Source organism: Camelina sativa, chromosome 5 (assembly GCF_000633955.1).
Source record: "Camelina sativa cultivar DH55 chromosome 5, Cs, whole genome shotgun sequence".
Classification (NCBI taxonomy): Eukaryota; Viridiplantae; Streptophyta; class Magnoliopsida; order Brassicales; family Brassicaceae; genus Camelina; species Camelina sativa.
The window spans coordinates 22900504-22913996 of record NC_025689.1 but is presented as its reverse complement, the minus strand read 5'-3'; the positions used below and the strand labels follow the sequence as shown (position 1 = coordinate 22913996).

Here is a 13493-nt window from a genome sequence, read left to right as displayed (position 1 = left end):
CACTCTTATATGAAAAGAGACCTAGCTATATACTATTCTCTATCATATATGCTAGTGTTCATTGAGAATTATCATAGATGCTCGTGTTCAGTGAGAATTGGGGATGAGTCTAATCATGACTCGATTTATAACCTAGATAAAAAGATTAAAAGCACAACGCTTGTTCGGCTCTCTTTATGTTTCAAGAATTATAATACATTTTCTGAATTCGAAAACAAATTTTTTGAAGAGCTCCTTTGTTGATATATTATTTTATATCTACTTATCTATATGCATGTAATACTGAGATGTGGGCTATGATTGTTTATATTATTGCAAAATTAACGCATACAAATCGTGGAAGAAAGTGGCAAAGGGTTTTTCACTACGCTTGTAAGAACGTTGACGATTCGTAAGCACTAACCACGAGCCTTTAAATATAATTCTGCATATAGAACTTAAAGTTTATCTTTCAAAAACTCTAAGATCATTTGGGGTTTTAAAGCATAGAATAGAGGAAAACTCATAGTATTTTTTACTTAGTGTACTAAAAAATCATTTCTTATGCTAACAGAATTGTATAACCCTAAAACATACCAATCGAATAGAAAACGAATCCGATCAAAAGGTTTAGTTTAAGTCTTCTTTTGTTGCCAGCGTGTCTTGGTTAATTAGAACCAATATTCAAAAAAAGTAAATGTCACAACTCTATAAAATCCCAACATGTGGGAGAAAATTCCGACCTACCGGATTCGAACCAGTGACCTAAGGATATTCTGCTTCAACTACAGTCCTCCGCTCTACCAACTGAGCTAAGGTCGGATTGTATTGTACTTGATGCATGTGTACTTTTCTAAATAATCTCTGAACACAAAGATTTGCATAAATTTAGAATTCACGAAAAGAAAAAGGCTTTAGCCCATAAAATCCGACCTACCGGATTCAAACCAGTGACCTAAGGATAATCTGCGTCTACTACAGTCCTCCGCTCTACCAACTGAGCTAAGGTCGGTTTTTATTATAAGATTATACGCGTGTAGAAGATTCAACATAGTACTTCTAATCAATCTTAAAAGTACTTAGAAGAGTAGTGGAAAAAAGGTGAGCTAACTAGTAACTTTAACGTTGCCATGTTGTGTTGCAATTTCATATCACAAATACTTTTTCTGAATTTGAAAATAATTTTTTTGAAGAGCTCCTTTGTTGAAATATTTTATATCTACTTATCTATATGCATGTAATAGTACTGAGATGTGGCCTATATATGATATTATTGGAAAAGTAACGCATACAAATCGTGGAAGAAAGCGGCAAAGGGTTTTTCACTAGGCTTGTAGCTAGAAACGTTGACGATTCCTAAGCACTAACCACGAGCCTTTACATATAATTCTGCGTATACAACTTTAATTTTATCTTTCAAAAACTCTATGATCGTATGGGTTTTTAAAGCATAGAATAGAGGAAAGCTCAAAGTTTTTTTTTACTTGGTGTACTATAAATCATTTATTATGCTATCAGAATTGTATAAGCCCAAAAACATACCAATCGAGTATTTTTTACTTAGTGTTCCATACCTCGAAGAATTCAAGAGTTGTAAAGACCAACGTCGCCGTCAAAACAAGAGCTCTGATCTCATCTCTTTCCCCATCTCCGCCTCCGTCAAGCACTATAGTGAAAATGCCAAGCTCCTCTCGTATCAGGTTACACTATGAAGTTGAGTACACATGTCTCACCCATAGAAAAGCCGAGCTTGATGCTCGCAACTACAAGAATGAATACTTGGAAGATAAGCCGAGAACTTGTCTTGCACCAAGTCAGCTCATTTGCAGCTTACTTATTTCACAGGTCGTTCAAATCTCTCTTGGAGCTCATTCGCAGCTTGCTTATCTTGCAGCTCTCATGCAGCTTAGCTTGTTTACTTTGCAGCTCATTAGTGGTTTGATTGCCTAGCAGCTCATCTGCAGCTCGCTTATCTCACAGCTCTCGTGCAACTTTCTTATCTCGCAGCTCGTATGCAGCTTGCTTACTGTGAGGTTATTAACCGATCGGAGATTGAAAACAAATAGAACTCTTCTGCATATCTTCGATGTTTGATTGAAAATAGAAAGTAAAAGAAAGACGAAAGAACGACACCAACGATTTAACGAGTTCACGCTCCTTAACCGGAAACGCTACGTCTCGCCGGAGATGATACTCCAGAATCCACTAGATACTTGTGATCATTGTTTCTGTTACAACGCTCTCAAGCTTTCTCTCTCTTCTCTCTCTCTCTAATCAAATCTCTCTAACCTCTCTGTAACTAACTCTCTGATACAGAGATGAAGATAAGAATCAGTTCAAGAGATTAAAACCGCAAAGACCTTATAGCTCCTGTTGACTTCGACGACCTCAACAGCTTTAGTCTTCTGTCTCACGTGTAGGTCACGTGCATCACTTGAAAGCTATCCCTGAGCTAATCCTCTCGTTTACCGAGAGTCTTCCTCACACTTAGATACAATTCTGAAGTAACCATAAGAACCATACTTACAAATCTCCACCTTGGTTCGAATGGTCTTCTGTATCACTTCTTCTAGTACTTGGATTCCCCTCCGGTTCCTGAGTCCACCCTCAGTCTTTTGATACTCGGAGCATTTGAAGTGCTCCCTCCAGTGTATCCACTGAAACAACCTTGGTGAAAATGTCAGCCGGATTACATTCACCTGCAATCTTTATCACCTTCACAGTACCTTCATTAATGATATCTCTGATGAAATGCAACCTGATATCAATATGTTTTGTCCTCTCGTGGTGCACCGAATTCTTTGATAATGCAATCGCACTCTGCGAGTCATTGTGCACCTCCACATACTTCTGTGGAAACCCGAGTTCTTCAGCCAACCCTTTTAACCATATAGCTTCTTTGACCGCTTCAGTGAGAGCCATATACTCGGCTTCAGTTGAAGACAAAGCTACTACTTTCTGAAGTCTTGACTTCCAAACAATAGAGTTTCCTCCTGCTGTAAACACATACCGAGTAGTGGACCTGCGACTGTTGCCATCACCAGCATGATCTGCATCGCAGTATCCCCTTAACAAGAAATCTCCTTGCTTCCTGAAACACAACTTCATCTTTTCAGTGCCCCTCATATATCTCAAGACCCACTTAGCCGCCTGCTAATGATCCTTGAGTGGTCTACTCATGAATCTACTAATCACCCCAACAGGATGTGCAAGGTCTGGCCTCGTGCCTATCATAGAGTACATAATACTACCAACAGTATTTGCATAAGGCACCACTCTCATCCTCTCAAACTGTTCTTCGAATTCCTTATCAGTTGCTACTCGAAGATTGAAATGAGCACCCAAAGGAGTCGCGACTGACTTGGCTTTATCCATCCCGAAAGTTTTCAGAACTTTCTTAACATAACTCTCTTGAGACAGAGTCAAGGTTCCTGCAACCCTATCTCTTTCCATTTCCATTCCAAGAATCTTTTTAGCTTCTCCTAAATCTTTCATCTCAAACTCTTGACTTAGCAACCTCTTTAATTCCTCTACATGACTCTTGTTCTCAGAAGCTATCAGCATGTCTCTACGTATAAGAGTAAGTAGATACGACTTCCATCTTTAAATTTCTTCCAATAGACACAGCTATCATAAGAACTTCGTTCATAATCTATTCCCTTCATGAACTCATCAAACCTAAGATTCCACTGCCTAGGAGACTGTTTCAACCCATACAGTGATCGCTTCAGAAAACATACCTGCTCCGAGTGAGCCTCATCAACAAAACCTTCTGGTTGAGCCATCATTATTTCCTCATCAAGATAGCCATGTAAAAAGCTGTCTTCACATCCATTTGCTGCAACTCCATATTAAAATGCACCACCATAGACAACAGATACCTAATGGAAACATGTTTAACCACTGGTGAAAATATTTATGTATAATCAATACCTTTGGTTTGAGAGTAACCCTTTGCAACTAGTCTAGCTTTGAATCTAGGAGCTTCCACTCCAGGAATTCCTGGTTTCCTCGTGTAAATCCATCTGCAACCTACGACCTTAGCTCCTTTTGGCTTATCTCCTAGATCCCATGTTCGGTTCTTCTTCATCGAGGACATTTCCTCCTTCATTGCATCATTCCACTTATCCCAATCCAGATCAAGCAGAGCTTCCTTATATGAACCAGGTTCAGACCTTCCTCCATCTTCTGTATAATACGCAAATCGCACCATGTACGAGTCAGAATACTTCTTATTAGCCTTGATAGCTCTTCTCCCTCGATCTCTTACGAGTTGATAGTCACTTAAGTCTTTTGACTCTGAATCTTCACCTTCCTCCTCAACTTGAGTACTACCTGAAACAGAGGGATTTGATGGAGTCTCATGCTCCTGTGCGCGTGAAGCTCCACCTTGATCAACACTCTCGTGTGTGACTCCACCTTGATCTAACTCATTTTCCTTTAAACCCAAATTCTCCAAATCAACCTCGGTAATATCCTGCTGTTGAACTTTGTCATGATCTTTGTACATTACCTCTTCTCTGAAAATCACATTCCTGCTTATAACACATTTACCTTCATCTGGTAACCAAACCTTATACCCCTTCACTCCTTCAGGATAACTTGTAAAGAATCCCTTCTTTGCTCGTGGATTCAGTTTTCCCTCGTCAGTATGTATATAAGCAAGACACCCAAATCTCCTTAGTCCACTTAAATCTGGTAGATGTGATGTCCATCTCTCCTCTGGTAAGTCAAAGTCAATAGCAGTTGAGGGTGATCTATTGATCAAATAAACTGCAGTCAAAGCTACTTCTTCCCAGACTTTTTTCTCAAGGCCACTTTCGCTCAACATACTGCGAACCTTGTCCATAATGGTTCGATTTAACCTCTCAGCCACACCGTTCTACTGGGGTGTGTAAGCAACCGTCCTATGTCGAACTATACCTTCATCTCTGCAAAACTTGTCGAAATACTGATTACAATATTCCAACCCATTATCTGTTCTGAGCTTCTTTACTTTTTTCCCAGACTGAACCTCCACCATTTTCTTCCAGTCGACAAACTTCTCAAATGCTTCGTCTTTCCGTTTGAAGAAATATATCCACACCTTTCTTGAGTAATCATCAAAAAAATAGATGAAATACTGACAGTTACCGAGTGAGGGAGGGTTGTGTGGTGAGCCCCATAAGTCTGAATGCACATACGCCAGCTTTTCCTTAGACACATGTTGAGCTTGAGTGAAACTCACCCTATGATTCTTACCAAATACACAGTCCTCACAGAATTTAAGCTCCTTAACCATTTCCTTGTCCAAACAACCTTTCTTAACTAGTACTTCAAGGTCCTTCTGGCTCATGTGCCCCATTCTGCTATGCCACAAAGCAGTTTCATCTTTTAGAGGCTCAGATACATGAGACTCTGGTATCTCTGCTCTTCCTTGCAGAATATACAATGTGCTTCGCTTCAGACCTCTGAGCAATGTAGAACAACCAATGATTATCTTCAGAACTCCATTCTGTGACTTAAACCAACATCCTCTGTCCTCGAAGGTTCCTACAGAGATCAAGTTTCGAGACATGGATGGCATATATCTCACATCTGTAAGAATAACAGATGTTCCATCTGAGTTTCGTATCTTAACACTACCAACACCTTTAACCTGAGATATGGTGTTGTTCCCCATCTTTACATACCCGGATGTTATCTCCTTGAAGTCTGAAAATAACTCTCTCCTTGGTGTCATGTGAAATGAGCACCCAGTGTCTAAAATCCATTCCTCAGTTTTATCCCCTGTAGTACACAAACTCTCTTCCACCGCCATTAAAACCATTGCGGGGTCACGATCAGCACCAGATTTAGCAACTCCTGCTTCTCCTTTATCTGTGTTCTGAGTCTTGTTCTTGTTCCGTTCAATCCACTTGAAACATTGTTTCTTGAAATGTCCCTCTTTACCGCATATCCAGCAAACTCTCTTTCCATCTTTTGACTTGGACCTTGATCTACCTCTCCCTTTACTAGCCTGACCATTATATTTCTCTTCTGATCTTCCCCTAGCAAAATGTCCTTCTCCTATAGTCTTGCTATTCTGAGCCACTTCCCTCTCCTTATCCCTTGCAGCTACCATAACATCATCCAACTTAACTTCTCCCTACCCGTGCTATACTTCAGTGTTTCAACTAAACTATCGAATCTTGCAGGTAAGGAACTCAACAGAATGATAGCTTGTACCTGATCTGATATCTCGATCTACAAGTGATTGAGATCCGCTACAATCTTGAGAAAATCATCAATGTTGTCATCGATCTTCTTATTCTCCTGCATCTTGAATGTATAAAAGTTCAACTGAGAATAAACTCGATGTGGCAAGGAAGTTGGCATAAACATCTTCTCCAATGTCGACCACGCTTCAGCTGCAGTATCGCATAACTCGATGTTCCTCAAGACTTTATCCGCAACGTTTAGAAAGATTACGTTCTTTGCTTTATCGTACCTCTCCAACCTTGCCGCTTCATCAGATTCACGCTTTTTCTTCTTCTCAGGATCTTGTTCTTCCTCCTCCGTGAGTGGCGGAGACGGAGCTTTCTCCACCAGTACATCCTTTAACCCGATCACACTTAGATGAGCTCTAATCCTCGTCTTCCACAAAGAGAAGTCTCCCGAACCATCAAACACTGCAATCGGAACCCAAGACATCTTCAATCCGATCGTGCTTCGCCAAAACCCAGGCTCTGATACCAATTTGTGAGGTTATTAACCGATCGGAGATTGAAAACAAATAGAACTCTTATGCGTATCTTCGATGTTTGATTGAAAATAGAAAGTAAAAGAAAGACGAAAGAACGACACCAACGATTTAACGAGTTCACACTCCTTAACCGGAAACGCTACGTCTCGCCGGAGATGATACTCCGGAATCCACTAGATACTTGTGATCACTGTTTCTGTTACAACGCTCTCAAGCTTTCTCTCTCTTCTCTCTCTCTCTAACCTCTCTGTAACTAACTCTCTGATACAGAGATGAAGATAAGAATCAGTTCAAGAGATTAAAACCGCAAAGACCTTATAGCTCCCGTTGACTTCGACGACCTCAACAGCTTTCGTCTTCCGTCTCACGTGTAGCTCACGTGCATCACTTGAAAGATATCCCTAAGGTAACCCTCTCGTTTACCGAGAGTCTTCCTCACACTTAGATACAATTCTGAAGTAACCATAAGAACCATACTTACACTTACTTTGCAGTTTGTCCACAGCTCATTCGCAGCTTACATCTCGCATTGTAACGTCAGCTTCTCAAGGAACCTTGAGCAAGACAAGATTCCACGAAGTTAGGGACATTTATGAGTAACTCCAAAATACGCCACCCTTCATCGAACTTGGGGGCAGGGGGGGGAACTAATTGTTGGAAGGTGATTTAGAACTATCCGGTTAACCCGAGATAGACCAATATACACCGGATTCTGTCAAATAGCTTAAGCCTAATCAACTCATCCTCGATAGACGGCAAACCATCTTATAAGGGTATATGGAAAAGATTGGATCAAATCTACCCAAATATTCTCAACATCGGGGAAACGGAATATATCCCCTGAGGAACGAGGAAACTAAACATATTTTAGAAGCAACCTCTCTATGTAACGAGGAAGACGCTTCATTGAAGAGGTAGATCTCAAGACAAGGGCAGACTCCCACAAAAGACCTCAAACACCATCTTTGGTATCATGAACTACGAACGGCATTATTCCTTCTCACGGGTATGTATGCAGCCTCAACGAGGTGCAGCTGTAACACTAATGAAACCCTAGTTCGTCACCCTTCTCGCGTGGTGAAGCTTGAGCCTTGTTAGGATCCTTTTCTAAAACTAGACAGACAAATTAACTCGGATAGTAAGGTAACCTCTTTCCCAGTTATTGAACTAGCTTGGTTTGGATCTGAAGACAAGGTTCCGATAAGAACGCAATGAAACATAGAAGCAGTCGGGCATGCTATCCATTTTCTTCAATCAAATTATCTCCTCGAAGAAGCCGGAGCGAATCTTAATCCCAACCTCAGCTCCTAAAGTAGCAACCTGACTATGTCGCAAACAAAATCAAGACTAAGTTGGTAAATCACACTCCCTCTATGGTTCCAAAACCGTAAGAGTAATGGATGAAGTAAGCTTTGTATAGAAAAACGTAGCTATTCAGAGGATTCCAAGGTCGTTTGTCAGCTCCAGGACATATGTAATGGAATCTTCGGTTGGAGAACCCATAGACTTTGAGCAAGTCACTGACTGACTTCTTGACGGAAGATGTTGCTACGCTCGCAGGGCCCTCGAAAGGATTTTCTTTCGGTGGAGTAGATGCTTTTCTACTAACATTTGAATCATGAACCCAATCATCGTTAGAACATTTGAGTCGATTTTGAAGATCTCGGCTGACGCAGAAATAAAGGTGACTCTCTAAATCCAAAAGCAATTATGGATTTCGCTGCCGTCGCCACACCCATGATGCGCCTTTGAGTTGCTGGGTGATGGAACATCAGGGCGTTATCACTAGCCGAAGAAAAAGAAGTCTCGTCGGAGATGATTAATTGATCACTTCGAGGAAGCAGCACATGTCAAGAATCGAATTTTTGTTGTTTACACCGAGCTAATGGATTCTTTCACTTTGCCGAGCTCCAAGTTGCATCTCCTCTCAAAGAACTTGGGGCATTTATTGTAGCAGGGTGATTTAGCCCCACCCGGTTAACACAGAGTAAACCACCACATACAGGATTCGATTGTGTAGACGAGAAGCTCGGCCTATCAAGCCAGTTAGGTTAAGGAAGGTCGTTGAAGTTAGTCTCCTCGGGTGATCAACCAAATTAGTCGTTGACTTGAGGAGCAAGGGAAGAATAAAGGTAAATAGACATAAGATATTCACTACTTGAAGAGAGATGGAATGTTTCCTTAACGGAATAAGAAAACTCTATATATTGGATGTTAGATTACCCGCGTATAAATACGAGAAGAGAAGGCTCTGATGTAACATCCCGAGCCCAATTTTGGGTGAATGTCGATCGACACCATCAAATTGTGGTTATGTGGGTTATTTTGTAATCGTCTGGTTTAGCTTCGTTTGGGTTTGGAAACCCTAAGTCTCATTTTTAAAGGCGCGAACAGCCTCTTTTCCTTGCCCTAGTGGTGTTTGTCGCTTCTGGGAGAGAAAGAGAAAGATAGAGAGAGAGATTGTGAGTTTGATCTTGAGAGCAAAGGGAGACTCTAGGAGGTTTAAGAGGAGCATAAGGATCTTTTGGGGGTTGTCAAAGAGAAGAGAAAGAGGTTTCATGGTTGTTGGTTTCAGGGAGATTTTTTTGGTGTTATTCATTGTCTCGTTTGTCCTAAATCTCTTTCTAAATCAAGGTGAGTGCATGACCATGGCTTATCTAAGCAATTATAGTTTGTGTTATTTGTTTTGGTGATTGTTTGATTGTTTTTCTTCTGTTTTGTGTGCTTTTTGTGGTGTTTGTGTGGCTTTTTGTGGCTGTTCTTGGAAGTGTTGTTGTGAGAGATGATATGGTGGAGATTGATGGAGGAGATCATCAGTAGAGATGTTGTAGAGTTTGTGTGTCGACCGACACCAGGCGGGTGTTGATCAACACCATCTGATGTCGCGAAAGGAGATCGTGTTGCAGATGTGGTGCAGTATGGTGGTGGTGTTGACCAACACCATAAGGGGTGTCGTTCGACACCAGTTGTTGGTGTCGACAGACACCAGAAGGGTGTCGATCGACACCAGGTATCTATGGACACATTTTTGGTTCCTATTATCTATTTTGGCTGTTTTATGCTGTTTCTTGTGGATGGCCTTAATTGCTTGTGTGTATAGTCTAGTAGATGAGAGGATTGCTTCACTAAATATTTGTGATAATACTTACGCATCTCAGTTGTTGTTTGTGGTGTAAGTAATATGCGAAGTGGAATCATGGTGATGAGGATGACGATGAACTAGGGTCTCGATTATGTGTTGCTGGTCTTGGTTATGTTTATTAATGTTGGAATGTTATTGTGTTGGTGATATGTTGGAGATGGTTAAGTTGTTTATGCTTCCGTTGTGCATGTTGTTGGCTGGTTGTTGGTTTATTGCCCTTCACTCTTGTTTTTTCCTAAATCGCGAACCCCCTTAATTGAGAACAGTGTCTTTCAATGGGTTTAATAACCACGTGTTGTTAGTTTTTAACCATAGTTAGTGATTTCGTCAGGACCTTTAACGGCTGTTAACCACGGGGTACTAATCAACCAACACAAATATAAACCAAAGTTTTAAAGAACAACGTAAAATAAAACAAGTATTAAACTTCCAACCAAAAAGACCATGTATTAAACTTCCAAAGAAAAAGATAGAGTATTTTTAAGTTTTTTCCCTTTAAAAAGGTACATTGAAAACCGAAAATGACAAATAAAGTAAAACAAAAAAAATTATGCCTGTAATGACACGTAAAAAAATGGAAGGAGTATTACTTACCACGATTACATGGCCAAACGGTTAAACCAGATTTTGAAGCTAATAATATGTTCATTAGTGCATGTATTTTTCTAAAATAACACTTTCCTTTCACTTAAGTTATTTACATTATCTTTCAAAAAATTTTGTAAACTATTTTTTAAATTTAAATTTTAAACACCGATCACTACCATTTCTTTTGGCATCTTTTACAGTGCATTCCTCGCTTGCAAACATCTAGTCTCTCTTCACCTTTTATTAGCTAATATATAATTTTATGATTGAGATAGTAATTTATTTATTTTTTAATATGTGAAACTTAAGAAATCATAAAAATAATTCTAACATTAAACTTAATGTATTTTACCAGAAACAAAATTCTTCTTATTTCCAATTAAGATCACTATAATCGACCATTACTATTACAAATAAAATAATTAAAATGTTTCTATTTTCAATAGCATTGTCAAATTTTATTACTAGGCTTCCGCTATTCGATTAGATTATTTTATTTTTATTTTTGTTGAGAGAAGCACACTTTTGCGTGACATCACACAAGATAGTGAGTGGTAGTTCACGCATGAATAATTAATTTAATCGTGTATTTTTATTCTTAAATTTAGTTATTCTAAATAGTTGTAAAACTTTTGTGAAGTTCAAGAGATCAGAGAAAATTATGAGTTATGATTTCTAATATTATTAATGGAGAAATAAGAAATGAACAAATTCATGTATTTTTTTCTGACAAATAATTTGTGTTTTTTTTCTGGAATTTTCGAAAAAATAGTAACGTCATCACAATGCCGTTAACATTCGTAACGGAGACGAGGAGATATTGCAAAAAAATAATAGTTTATATATATTTTATCAACTAAAAAATAGTTAAGGTATTTTTCTAGGAACGAAAAAAAATACATGTTTTTGGTAAGTATTAAATAGTTTAGGTTTTTTTTGGGAATTTTTCCATTAATAAATAGCACACAGAGGGATAGAATACTATAACCCTTCTATTTAATGATTTATTCGTTTTGTAGCTTCAAAAGAAACTAAGCACAACCATTTTTCTATTAGATTATGTGATTCTTGACGATGATGAATAAGACCTGTAGTATAAACAAGAATTCGTTCTAAGGTCATATATTAAATTAAGCTCGAGGCTTTACTTTCTGTTTTGTACTTTGATGAATTGTCGCACTTTTGTGACTAAAGCGTGACACAGAAAACAGTAATAATAATATATTAAATCATCAAACCAAAAGTCAAACGTTATATATAAAAGTCTTAGGTCGTAGTCATCCTTTCAACGTACTTAAACATTGATCCCTCATTTCTTTTTTTTTGGTTCTTCTGCTGCAAAAGCTTCTCCAGTTGTATCTGTTTCTTCTGCTCTCTCTTCTCCTTACTCTCTTCTTTCTGCTTTTTCATCTTCTCCTTCCATACCGTTGTTGTTGAATCCAAGCATAGATGTTAAGGTATAGAGAAGCACACACAAACTAAAACCGTTTGGAACGCAACGCGCCAAGCAAACACTTTAATTCAATTTTATACAAAAACTCATGTTTCTTACAAGACTTAAAATTCAGCACACTCTTTTATCTATCTAACACAACATCCTGAGTAGATCTAAAAGAGATAAACAACACTCACCTTCTAAGCTTTTTATGATTGCTTGAAGGTCACAAATCTCACAAACTATGCTCCCGAGTGCCTACGTCTATTTAACCTTGCACCAAAGATTTCTAACTAAATCTTTGTGCATCCTAACTAAAAGGAAGTCTTTCCTTATCCTCTCTTGACAAAATATTCTCTCAATCTTCTATGTATATCCGAGTATATCCAGCTTGCTCGTCTATCTATATTATACAAACCATCACTGTGTCCAACAAGCTTTAGCCACATCAGCATCTCGTGCCACATCACCAGCTCAGACCTCTATCTTCGCAGCATCCTGTCTTCAGAGCTCTGATCTCAAATATGCGCTTTCAATCTCCCACTTTTTGACTGAACTTGACAAACAAGCAACCCTTGCACCAAGACCTGAAAACCACAACCAACACCAGCCAAGAACATACAACCATACCTGCAGAGTATTGCATATCAAAGAACACGCAGAAAATTAATCAATCGAATCGAGGGAAACCCAAATAAGAGACAAAGCACTTAATACTAGTCTGAAAAAAAGGGAAAAAGAAAAACAAAGTCAACCAACTACAAAAAAAAACATAACAGCTCCCCCACAGCTCTAAACTCCCCTCAAGCATCATAATCAGACTCATCTCCCCCTGCTTGTTTGGCACAAATTAGTCAAAAATTTCAATCAAGATAAACACAAGACGAGAGAGAATTGAGTCACTTACCAGCTACTAACACCTGTTGCAGAATCTTGATGGCCAACCGGATGGCTTTGCGCTCTTCAGACGATCCGCACTTAAGAACAGGCTCAGCAGGTCGTGACGCACTCTGTTTCCTTGTAGACTTCTTAGCAGCCTGAGGTCAAAGACTCGGAATAGGATGATGTGCTTCCAACAGCTGGTAGATGAGGCTGGGGAACGGCAACCGGAATCCTGATTGAGCTTGTAGTCCCAACTGAATGATCTGATCATATACCATCCTCCCAAAGTCAAACGGAATGTAGTGCATGATCATATAGATCACCATAGCTCTTGTCGCGGAAATGTAGCCGGTGTTCACTGTTGGAGACCAGTTGCTGCAACAGATCTTGTGCAGATCTTTGATCACCAGATTCTTGATCGTTGTCGGCACCAGCTGCTTGCAGGTTTTAACCTTGCCGTCTGAGAGAAACAGAGCTAGATCCTCCTCCAAAATTGCAGCTGTCTGCAATCGTTACTCAGGAACATCAACAGACTGTAGACAAAACAGGGCATTGGTTCGAGTGGGTGAAAACTCATACATCCAGTCGCAAACCAGAACATCTACCGAATCCCCCTCAACCATCACCGCACGAAGATTTGCCCAAAATTCATAAACGACATCCGAATCAAAGGATCCGACTTAAGTAACAGTCTTTAACAATCCAGCCCTATCTATTAGTTCCCTTGCCTGATCATTAACCCT

At 39.4% G+C, this 13493-nt stretch overlaps 1 non-coding gene across 1 annotated transcript; it reads right to left on the bottom strand.

Annotated features, from left to right (window-relative positions):
• On the bottom strand, positions 717 to 801 carry TRNAY-GUA. The gene is given in 2 exon segments: positions 717 to 752; positions 765 to 801. It is a non-coding gene; the product is annotated as a tRNA-Tyr (tRNA).